Raw genomic sequence first — 13,485 nt, 5'->3', positions numbered from 1 at the left:
TAAAACAGGTAACGATGCAATTGTGTGTGTGTGTGTGTGTGTGTGTGTGTGTGTGTATGAAATCCAGATACTTCCAGGCCATATTTTTTATTTACCGAATTTTATCTAGCAATGATTGGGGGCCGGGGAGAAGAGGGGGAGGAGCGAGGGAGCGGTGGAAAGGGGGGGGGGGGGGGAATAAGGTTGCGTGGAGAAGGTAGCAGTCTTGAAATCGAACCTGGTCTTATTTGAATGGATGCAGAATACATAAGCTTCCGAAGCATGAATACCAGCTGCATGACTGCCAGGCTAGATGAAGAGCCTACTGGAAAAGATATACTTCTGTCTGGTCTGCAGAAAGTAAAACAGACATTTGAGAGAGGAGAGAGAGAGAGAGAGAGAGAGAGAGAGGAGAGAGAGAGAGAGAGAGAGAGAGAGAGAGAGAGTTTATTGGTTGTCATTCAGTGTTTTCCCTGGCAGTGGTAGGTTCGTCAGCTAGTCAAAAATAAAGCTGAATCAGCGAAAACAATCTTGACTAGATTGAAGAAACGAAGTCTGTTTCTGGGAAGCAAGCTTATCAATTTTACTAAAAAGACTGCGAAAAATATCTTTAGAAATATAATTAAAACTAACTGCAACGTTCCGAGTATCTGTACTTAACACTAAAACTTTCCCCCTCTAGCATTCTAACATTATTTTCCTTACCATCTCTTTTTCCACATCTATACACAACTTTTTCCACACATCAGCCTGGGTCAGTAGTGCTAAGAATTAGACAGTAGAATAGTAATTTCCTGTTTCATCAAAGCTCACTGCCAGCTTTCTTAAGACTTACAGAAATTTTCTTCCTAAGCTTTTATTAAGGCTACATAAGACTCGATCCCCCTCATCTCCTTTTAACAACCGTGAAGCTAGTCCTTGAAAAATTATTTTCTCAGCGTTGTCCTTTTTATTCTCCACTAAGGTTTTAATTCATATCGTTCTTCTATAATCTGTTCAAACGATTCCCTTTTACAGGCTGTCGTTACATTATACATTTGTACTCTAAATCCTCCTACTCACAAACTACGAACAACTGGCCATAAAACACCTATGATCATCGCCTCCAACACTGTGAGACGCAAAAGGCCTCTGTGGAATTCTGACAATTTTGTCTTTCCTATGTATTATTTACCACAAGTCTCTCATCTCCAGCCTCCCGTCCTAGAGTTCTCATCCAACTCCTCCAGTGTCCTCAAAACCCCAGTTGACACTACTCAATGAGCTGTGAGACAGTGAGAGGGACATGTACAGTGGTATTCAAATCTCATGAGACATGATTCTTTTTGTATCGTCCAGATTCTCATACTCAACGTGACGTTGTTAAGTAGTACTAAACTTTTTATTATTATTATTATTATTTGTAATGTCATGCATGTCGGAAAGTTTGCGAATTCACAGCTAGCCCTATTTTCCTTATGATTGAATATATATGATCCCTGTGTGATTTAATTCCCTTTTTTTTTTTACGTTACTCAGTTCAAAGTGCTGTGTTATAGGGTTAGCGGTGACATCAATGAAAGCACACTTAACATGCTCCTCCGACTGGCCAACATAACCACGTCTGTAGCATTATGACAGCAGACTTAATAAGTTCAACAGTCATAACAACAATTTCAAACTAGGAATATGAATTAGAACAAGTTTTCTTTGAATGTTGAAGTTTTTGGCTGTGTTTAAGCTGCCTGTATGTTGCAAAATGTTTTATAGGCCTAAAAAAATAATCTGCGCCTTCTGAGACGTAATCTGTTACTGATAAATTTATTTGTAGAGATCACCTGTTCTTTGAGGAATACAATAGGAATATGAATTACAACCAGTTTTCTTTGAATGTTGAAGTTTCAGGCTGTGTTAAGCTGCCTGCATGTTGCAAAATGATTTATAGGCCTAAACAAATAATTTAAGCCTTCTGAGATGTAATCTGTTACTGATGTTTTTATTTGTAGAGATTACCTGTTCTTTGAGGAATAAAAGATGATGATGATTTAGGTTATATGCAGAAGAAGGCTATTAATCGAAATATCGTAAGTATTAATGTCAAGGAGTATGGAACACTTGTTTTTCAACTGGTTTAAAATATTATTTTCTTAAAAGTCCTTCTGCTCGCTTTTGTTGTATAATTAATTCTTTCATAAGGTCACTTGAAGTGTAAGAATGTGTAGATAATCTCATTTGCTTTCTAGCAAGAAATTTTTAATAGAGAGATGTGAATGTTAAAGTGTACAAAAAAGAAATCTAACGCCAAAAGAATAATTGCATAGGCGAATATTTGCTAGTATGCCATAATTTTTGAAACATGTAAGAAATATAACAAATAATTATGTATGAGAATCCAAATATTCCTCTAACACATATAAAAGTAAATTTGTTCAAGATAATGTCATGGTCGCTACTCATTGTAGACCTACTTATGTTGTACCAAGTGATTGTTGTTGCGCCGACACTAATAGTATGTCACACATGCTCCCCTCACACAGATGTCGGTGGGAGCATTCTACTTTTTATATACATATTTACATTTTTTTCCGCGTTGAGGTGTAAAAACAACAAAATAGGACTATTTCAAATTTTATGCTTGCTTGGAAGCATTATTAATGTTATGGATTTTTTTTTCGTTTTTTTATTTAACATTTGAAATTATTTTTGATGACGACTTTGCTCTAGTCAAATGCTTCAGCGATGAGTGAACGAAGGTTTTGAAATGCTTCGTAAGTTTTTTACTGAAATTTGGCTACATGTTACATTTTATGACAGTTTTGAAATATAAGACAGATTTCACTCTTCTGAAGTATATTATGGCCCTATTGTATGCAATAATCGGGTTTTCACATTGAAAAAATACATAAATATGGAGCATGGTAGGTTGCCAGTTAGTGAATTTTGAACGAAATCCTATGGAGTCATGTCGCATGAGATTTGAGCATCACTGTACAAGACATCTTGATCCACCTTCTGTCATTATCTCATCTGCTCATGGAATGTTCGGAATTTACCTTATAGTGCGATCCCCAACTCTACCATGCACTCTGATTTAAAATCTTCTTAAAGCCTTATTCTTACATCAACAAATCTTGTAAAACTAAACTCATCGTACTACCTTCATTCATGCCCGTAAAGCAATGCAGATCGTACTACAATTACACATACTCTTACTTCATTTTCAGTCTCTGTGATTTATAAAGGTTACTCAGCCTGCTTATCGTTTGATGTGTTTTTTGAAGATTTTCACAAACCTCCTACTCAAGGAAACTGCTACTTGATATCACTATTCTTGAATATCTAAAACTGGCAACCTTAATATTCTTTTCTCCTTTTATTGTTACTGCATCCCTTCGTGCATATTCTGGCCGAATAATTTTGTTTTTGTTAAATTAGTTTCTTTAGATATATAATGCATCATGTTCAGCAAGATTCGTAACTCGCGTGCTGTTTAAACCTACAATTACATCTCCGACCATTATTCTAACGTAACATCAATGAGAAGTAAGATATATACAAGACAAACATCTGGCATTATTTTTTTACAACAAAATTTTGTTCACTTAAAGATCTTTCCTATTCCATAATATTTCATGCAAGGGGCAGGGTCAGGAATGAATAATGGAATGGCCTGCGAGAAGGGCCCTCACTCAATAAACTCAGTCTTCGAAATAGAGTATGACAAGCATCCTTCCTGCAAACCTCAGTGCGGACATGAATTTATATATATATATATATATATATATATATATATATATATATATATATATATATATATATATATATATATACATACACACACATATATATATATATATATATATCTAATATATATATATATATCTATATATATATATATATATAAATATCGAATATATATATATATATATATATTATATATATATATTATATATATATATATATAAATATATGTGTGTGTGTGTGTGTGTGTGTGTGTGAGTTAGTGTGTGTGTGTGTATTGTTCACAAAACAGTTTCCCTGGCACAGTGGTGGCTCTAGGTGAAAATAAGACGATGCCGCGTGGATGAACTCTAAGGTCAAAAGGTTTCTAGAACAGCAGATCTGAAGCTCCATATACGTTTGTAAAATTTTTATGAGTAGCACATCGAACCCCAGTCGCACAGACAACACGTTTCACATCTGTATTCCTCTATGTAGCCTATATCATATTCATAATTGAATGGTAATGGAAAGAATTTTATCACTGTTATGTAGAATCAGAGAGCAGTCATCAAATGAATTAATTTGATGTTTGAGAGCGTGGGACATAATGGCAATTCTTCGTAACATTAGGCATCTTATGTGTCCTGCAGGAATGTTGGTAATAGAAAGGGAATGGCAAATGAAATTAATTAGGAAAAAAATAGAAATAATAAATTGAAGACGATACTATGGGTAATGATATGAAAGAGTTATCTTAAGAAAGAATGTAACAGCAGGAGAAATAAAATAAAGATAATAGGTACCAAGAAAAGACAAGCACGAAAAGATAGCGCAATCAGAACTGTGTAGACTCCCCTCACCATAAATAAAAAATAAGCATAAAATTTGACCTTGGCAATTGATCTTTAGGTCCTTAATGTTGGAGATAAAATAAAATAAGTTGAATAACACAAGTAAGAGAAAAAACACGAATTAAATTGACTTTGTGAAGAAAGATATAAGGCGTAATACAGTGATTTACCGTTTAAATAACCAGTCTCTCTCTCTCTCTCTCTCTCTCTCTCTCTCTCTCTCTCTCTCTCTCTCTCTCATTTTGGGTAGAACAATTATTGGCAACGTAATGAGGTTATAACTCATCATGTTGCAGATAAATCGAGAGGTAGCTAAGTCACCAGTCATTCTCATATGATAAGTTAGGGTTCACCTCGATAGACGACGAAACATATTACAAAGAAATATCAATCAAACTTGTTCGAAATCCAATTCTCTCCGCATAACCAATGTCACCTGGTGCACACGTAGCTTACGCATAATCATAATAAAAGTTGCTAATACAAACAAGAAAAAGTTTATTTACTCGAAGGCTCATTATGGACATCTCATACAATAGTCTCTTGCCATTATAGAACGAATCGAAGGAGGACAATCGGCAAAACGATATCGAGACAAAAGCAGGTAACAACCATTGATATAAAATACGTATACGCAAATATATAACGTAATAACTGTAAAGAAACACTCTTGGACGGTTACTGAAATTAGAATGTTGAAATTCATTTCGTGTACAACTAGCGTTGGTTTTGAGAAGCACGCGTGCGAATCATTAGAGTGACCCAGACCACCTTTTAAACCATTCTTCACAGGTCGTAAAAGGAAAACGTAAGTGGTAAGGACAGAAGGAAGGGATCCTCTTCATGAAGACGTCTTCCGCAACAAAAGGGGGTCAAGACGGGTCCCTTACCACTCCAAAGTTTTCAAGAGAGCCTTGAGATTTATAAAAAATATCCAAGTGGAGCACAGAATACTCACTACACAGACGCATACACTCACACATACTAAACTTCGGGGCGACAGACAGATAAAAGAGAGAAGACTGTAGAAGGCGTTAGGTAGGAAAATGTGTAAAAAGTTTCACTTTGAGAGAGAGAGAGAGAGAGAGAGAGAGAGATACTATTCCGAAGCGTAATGCGATTATGTTCTGGCATATACATAAAGTTAATATTGATTTATATTTAAAGATTTCATACACCTTCGCATAACTTATACATAGCTTTCTAATGTACATCATACCAGAAACAATTAACTGAATAGCCTACTGCGTTGAATTAAGATACTCTACAGGCATTATTCTTTTGTTCCGCTGAAATTCCTGATTAACATTAGTTTAATACTGTCATGGGTTAGGGCGATCATCTTATTCACCAAAACAATATGAAACAATGTCATATATATATATATATATATATATATATATATATATATATATATATATATATATATATATATATATACTATATAGTGTATATATATATTGTATATATATATATATATATGATATATATATATATATATATATATATATATATATATATATATATGCCGGAAAGCAAAGACTCAAAAGATACATGTTGGCAGTAAATTAATTTATTCCATCAGTATGATGAACTAAAATTTGAAGATTAATAATATAATGATATGCATCAAACATCTGGTCAGGCTTCTGATCACTTTAGAGCCCAACCCTGGGTACTTTTAACTCTGCTGGGATTTGCAGTTAAAGGCTTGATAACGAGAGATATTGAATGACTAGTAAACTAAGGATTGTAAAGATTAATCCCATTCTGTAAATGAATGGGAATGTGGAAGTCCATTATTTTCCAGGCAACTATCAAACGAGAAAATTGTGTTAATATTTTGGGCACACCCGTCTCCAGCTTCTAGCTACATTCAGCTAAGCTGCTTTTGACAAATACAAGTCTCCTCCGTCTGGAATAATTTTATTGATTCTGTCTTACGGTCTCGAAAACAAGTACGTATCGTTTTTCGGGGAATCGGAAAAGGTAATGGCAACAGAGATGGCTATTTGTCTGTCCGTCCGCACTTTTTCTGTCCGCCCTCAGATCTTAAAGACTGCTCAGGCTAGAGGGCTGCAAATTGGTACGTTGATCATCCACCCTCCAATCATCAAAAATACCATATTGCAGCCATGTAGCCTGATTAGTTTTTATTTTATTTAAGGCTAAAGTTAGCCATGATCGCGCGTCTGGACCGCTGTAGATGCCAACAATACAGGCCACCACCCGGCTGGTGCTCAAAGTTTCATGGTTCGCGGCACAGAAAACTCGATTGCGCCGAAGATAATTCAGCGCATTTATACTTGTTTTATTTACAAATATGGATTACTTCTTCATAACTTCATATAAAAAAATAAAAAGACGTATTTATAAAATCCTATCAGCTTCTAATACTGGAGTGCAAGTTGATCTTTCCAATCAGTGGACCAGTTAAGAATAAGTTATAAATTTATTATCATAATCCACTCCATCCAAATTCACGGACTATATGAATTTCCACGTCTTTAGGTTCCAAAAACTCAAGGCCAGCTATCTCAGTTTTAAAGTGTTCGTGCATGAGACTCACTCCACATTAAATTCTCAAAAGTATGATTTTTTTTTTCTATAAAAGAATTAACAAATACACAAGACAGGATTTCAATACCATGCAATTACCGCCAAAAAAAGAAGCAGCTGAATATACTAATTCCCTTAGAATTAAAAGTAGTATTAAGCAGTTAGAATTTAACCTACTGCCATGACTTTCTAAACGCAGCAACCAACCAAACTTGAAATGAGTAGCGTGAAATTACCTTCAACTCTGATGGAAGGTAATCCAATTTACAGCAGCATCTCTTCACGTCCTCAAACGCCTGGAGTAGGATTTTTATGACCTCCCCCTTTCCAACAGATGTGTGTCTCTGACCCCTTTCCCTTTCATGTGAGAAAATGGAGCATTCTTCCCCTGATTATCCCTTCCTCATCGCAACCCTACAGTTCCCATACAAAAAAGAAAACAAAAAGACTTTAAAACAAGATATTTCAAATTTGCTCACTAAATGTTCACGAAGCAATAAGCTAACTTATTTTTACACATGATGTCAGTTCATCTCAAGACTTAAACATACATACATACATACTATCATACCTACATATGTATGTATGTATGTATGTATGTATGTATTTATGTATTTTACGATAGCGACATCATGTGTAAAAAAGAGGTAGCTTACTGCTTCATGGTCCTTTAGTGAGTAAATTTAGAACGTCTTGTTTTAAAGTCTTTTTTTGTTTATTATTTTGTTTATCGAAAACTGTGGAGTTCTGATGAGTAAGAGATAGTCAGGGGAAGAATGCTTCATTACCTCTCATGAAAGTGATTGGGGACAGAGACAAGGTTGTTGGAGAGGGGAAATTAACATTTGAGAACGTGAAAATACATACATACAATATATATATATATATATATATATATATATATATATATATATATATATATATATATATATATATATATATATATATAAGAATGGACAGTCGACAAGAAGGGTGAAGATACAGTTTTCTTAAAACTTCGGACACATTACTCAATAATGCCGTACCTGGCAACTCTAGAAAGGGGGCAGAGCTTCAAAATCAGAGCATTTGTTACTTTCTAGATTTCCATTAACTTTAAACCATAAAGATTCTGTAGAAGTCCTATGATCATTTATACTTGAATGTAGAAACAGGCTCAGGCTCAGTATCATTCGTTCATATTGGTTTAGTAACGTCTGTTCAGAGAAGAATATTGATCATCATTTTTTTAAAACCTACTGTGAACCCTTACTTGAATGTAATGTTTTACACTATACTGACGTAAAATTCATGCGTAAATGAAGACGGATCTTAAAAAATTAGAGAAAATTTTTTAAAATTTGGGCAGTACTTGTGGAAATCGTGAGGAACAATACAAAAATGAATGAAATATTAGAGAGAGAGAGAGAGAGAGAGGAGAGAGAGAGAGAGAGAGAGAGAGCATAAGCCTATCGATAAAGATACTTAATTCATTATATTTACTTTAAGAGATTGAGTGATAATATTTTTTTCAAGTGTTTCAAAAGTTTGGAGAGAGAGAGAGAGAGAGAGAGAGAGAGAGAGAGAGAGAGAGAGAGATGTGGTGATGGGGAAAGAAACTTGGGAGAGACAGAAAGAGCGCGAGCATAGGCCTATCTATAGAGATACTTAATTCATTATATTTACATTTGAGAGATTGAGTGATAATATTTTTTTAAATGTGTTTTAAAAGTAGAGAGAGAGAGAGAGAGAGAGAGAGGAGAGAGAGAGAGAGAGCAAAATCTGCTTACTTGAAAGCATAAGCCTATTCATAACTGTTTAATTTCATGATATTTTCTTTGGGAGATTGAGTGGCGATATATATTTTAAAGCATGTTTTAGAAGTGGAGAGAGAGAGAGAGAGAGAGAGAGAGAGAGAGAGAGAGAGAGAGAGAGAGAGAGAGAGAGAGAGGGGGAGAATTATAGTATTGGTGACGGACTTGTGATGGGGAAAGACAGAAGAAAGAGCAGTGTGTCAGTGCACAGATAGCTGGGAAACAGGGTGAAATGGCTGCCAAGATCGTGCTGCACTTTGCTAGATAAAATTTGAATGGGCATAGTATTCAAGTTAATTCGCAAAGAAATTCATACCCTAATCTTGAGTTCATTCGATAGTTGCCATAACATTCAAAGATTGTAAAAAGAGCAAGAATGACAGGCTGCTGTCATTCTTGCTCTCTCGATATAGTCTACTTTTGAAAATCGGTTTTCATCCATAAATCATTCACGAAAAAAAGCTGGGTTAAGTAAAAATATTTATTACCACAAACAACTCAATGTGTATACACAGACAATTAAAGTTTTATATCGTGCAAAAAATGCTGTGTTGGGAGATCTTTAAGCCTCGCGGCAAAGTAATGCAGTCGTGTAGGCTAACTACGAACTGCTTTGTAATGGGAGCATAGCCAGAGGAGCACACCAGAAACTCTTTGAGCAGACGTGCTACTTTAACATTAATAAAGATTTATTTTTAAAGACAATAGCTTTGGAAACAGCAACTAGCATTCGATGCATGTCAACGTCAAAGTAATCAAAGTGTGAAATCCGTTACTTAAGCCGGTATCCAGTGACTTGCGCTTTCCCGCTCGAAGTTCTAGGGCTCCTCCTCACATCATGGAAAAAGCTCTTGCAGATGCAACTATATAGATTTGCTCAACACCTTAGCCGTCGCAACATTGACTGCCATTGACGTCAGCTAACTTTAAACGCTTTGGAATACAAACATAGATTTGAAGAATAATATTCCCATTCATGGAGGAAAACGAGTGAATATTGTCGACGTGATACATAGTACTACAATCAGACATTCACATTCTATCTACCATATCTCTATGAACGAATCCATTTGAGAAATTCTAATTACTTCGGACATATATCGTGTTTTTAAGTATCTGAAATGTTTCGTTTTACAGTTTTAACTTAAATAATATAATTTGCAATGTATTTTCATATTATGTCTTTCAGGTAAAAACAAATGGGAAATTCGATGAACGAAAGCTAATTAAAAGTGTATCTTCACTTTTCTTGCCGATAGTAAGTATGTACTGAATATGTATTGGTGTTTGGTGGAGAGACAGAAAACGGATCAATTTTGGAATATATTAAGACATAAAAGGTTATGGAATGTAAACAGATAGCGCAATTTCGCAAAATGTGTAAAGAAATGGAGAGCTAGGAATATAGTAAAAAAAGAAAAAAAAAATTAAAGTAGCTGTTGAAAAATCTGGTGATCTCGTTGAGCAATGCATGTTACTGTGATTAAAGTTTTCTAGGCACATAGCATAGCATTTAAATAATGTCAAAATATATATACTAAATGGAAAGCTCTAAGTAACAAGAAGGCTACGTTTATTAGAGAGAGAGAGAGAGAGAGAGAGAGAGAAGAGAGAGAGAGAGAGAGAGAGCGAGCTCGGTGCATGACAAAGATTTTATAAAATTACATCTTCACATGAAACAGGAACATTTATACTACTGATATTACATTCGGTGATTTTGTTCTCTATTTCCAGTTTTCTGATATTTTCGGGCATCTTAAATCCTTTTCCCAGATGGGATTTAAATCCTTGCCAAAGCTGAATTACGTCATCGATAACCCACCGAGCTACAAAGAAAGATAAGAATTTATTTCAAATTCGGCTGGATTACTGCTAGATCTAGTAGACTAAATCTGTCTTCTCCACGGGAAAATAATGCTCAACCTATACATCCAAATCTTTTCATATTATGTTCACTTATCTTAGCTAGATTGACTTCGGCTGTGGTAAACAATGTATACAAATTTGACGCATAAAAATAAGTATGGTCTTTGAATGCATACTATTATCCTTTTTGTCAGAACTCTATTTGAGTTTCAGTAGAGAAAGTGATATTTGCTATTCCCTATTTAGGATTTGAAGATTTTGAAAGGGAAACCAATAAAAAAAATAAAGAAAATTGGCTGCTAATATAACAGTTTCTATCAAAATATACAATGAACGTGACCAGTAGGTTCTAAATGATTTAATACACACCGTTGCGTATATATAACAATAACGGACAATAACAGGTGATTTCACATATAAATTTTGTATATAATGTACAACTGCTTGATCGTAAGTGCCCATGAAAGCATCACTACACATCTCTCTCTCTCTCTCTCTCTCAGATAGAAAAAATAGGAATCAAGGGGGAACCGCAATATATGGGAAAGACAAAAAACAAAGAAAAATATATGAGAAATATAGTAACTCAGAATGTGAACTAATAGTGGTAGAATTTGAATCTGAAATATTAATGAACATAGTAATATATAGACCCCCTAATACTAAAGAGTTTGACATAATAATAGAAAAATTGGATGATATATGTAGAAATCAAAAGGACTGGACTATTCTCCTATCTGGAGACTTTAACTTTTCTTTCGTAGACTGGAAAGAACGAATTGTGGTTGTATTTATACATATAAAAAAGAGAGTAATAGTAGTGCAGAAGATAGGAGGCAATTCGAAAAGCTATTAGATATGCTACTAGAATACAACATTTAACAAATAAATCACCTGCCAACAAGAAAGGAAAATAGTTTAGACCTAGTATTTGTGAACGAGGTGAATTATGTTAAAGAAATAATAGTTTATAATGCGAGTATTTCAGACCATAATGTCATAGAATTAACAGTTCATTCTAAAGCAAGTGAAAACAAAGATAAGCAAGAAATGAAAAAGTGGGAAGGATATGGAAAATACAACTTCTACAGTAAAAATATAAAATGGTCAGAAATAAATGAAGAATTAAACAAAGATTGGGATAACATTTTCGTAAGTGATGACATAAGGGTAAATACGGAGATATTATATAAAATATTAGAGAAAATAGTGGATAAATATATACCGAAGAAGAAAAGTAAACATCAGTCATGCATACCAAGAGACACAAGCATCTTGGTCCAGAAAATCAGAAAGTGGAAAAAAGGTCTTGCAAAAGAAAAAAATGCATGGAAAGTTATAGAACTAAAAAGTAAGATAGAAAATGCAGAACAAACGATTATACAATCAAAAGAAAATGAAAAACGGGACTTGGAAGAAAAAACCCTAGTAAATATCTAGCAAAACCCCAAACTATTATACTCGTACACGAAAAAGATGAATAAAAGAAGAATAGAAATAGGCCCTCTAAGAATTGAAGGGAAATTAAAGAATGAAAAAAAGGAAATATGCAACATATTGGCAGAACGATATAAGAGAGAATTCACCCCTAGAATTGATAAAGAAGATAATGATATAGAAGTAAGGGACGAAAATAGTGAATATTTAGCTGACATATTACTGAAGCTGATATTGTGCAGGCTATTAATGAAATTAAAAATGGAGCTGCAGCAGGTCCTGATGGTGTCCCTGCTATTTTGTTAAAGAAAGTAGTTCATTCTATCGCAAAGCCCCTTGCAATATTATTAAGACAAAGTGTAGATACAGGCAAGATTTATGATGAGCACAAATTAGCATATTTTACCCCTACTTTCAAAAGTGGATCAAGACTAGAGGCAAAATTATAGGCCTGTGAGTCTAACATCACATATTATGAAAGCGTATGAAAGGGTAATGAAGAAAAATATTATGAAACATTTAATAAAAAATAATTTGTTTAATATAGGACAACTGGTTTTGTACCCGGAAAAAGTACACAAACCCAACTGTTATTCCACCATGCGAACATATACAAAAATATGAAAAGAGGAAACGAATCAGATGTGTTTATCTAGACTTTGCAAAAGCTTTTGACAAGGTAGACCATAATATATTAGCGAAGAAAATTAGAAAACATAATTTAGTGGATAAAGTAGGAAGATGGTTAAAAGAATTTTTACACAACAGAAAACAGATAGTTATTGCAAACGATTGGAAATCGGAGGAAGCTAAGGTAATATCCGGTGTGCCACAAGGTACGGTGTTAGTTGCATTACTGTTTGTTATTATGATTGCAGACATAGACAGTAAAGTTAAGGACTTGGTAGTGAGTAGTTTTGCCGACGACAAAATAATACGTAGAGAAATTACTTGTGATTAAGAAAGGAACGCGCTACAAAGAGACCTTAACAAAGTATATGATTGGGCAGAGGTAAATGGGATGGTATTTAACTCTGATAAATCTGAATCAATAAATTATGGAGACAGAAGGAAAGTTATATGTATATAGGGGACCTAATAATGAGACAATCACAAATAAGGAAGCAGTTAAAGACCTTGGTGTGATAATGAATAGGAACATGTTATGCAATGATCAAATAGCAATTCTATTGGCAAAATGTAAAGCAAAAATGGAAATGTTGTTACGGCACTTCAAAACAAGAAAAGCTGAACACATGATTATGCTTTATAAAACATATGTTCGTAGTCCACTTGAA

The sequence above is a fragment of the Macrobrachium nipponense genome, chromosome 3, assembly GCF_015104395.2.
Source record: "Macrobrachium nipponense isolate FS-2020 chromosome 3, ASM1510439v2, whole genome shotgun sequence".
In the NCBI taxonomy this organism is placed as follows: domain Eukaryota; kingdom Metazoa; phylum Arthropoda; class Malacostraca; order Decapoda; family Palaemonidae; genus Macrobrachium; species Macrobrachium nipponense.
This window is presented reverse-complemented; position numbering follows the sequence as displayed.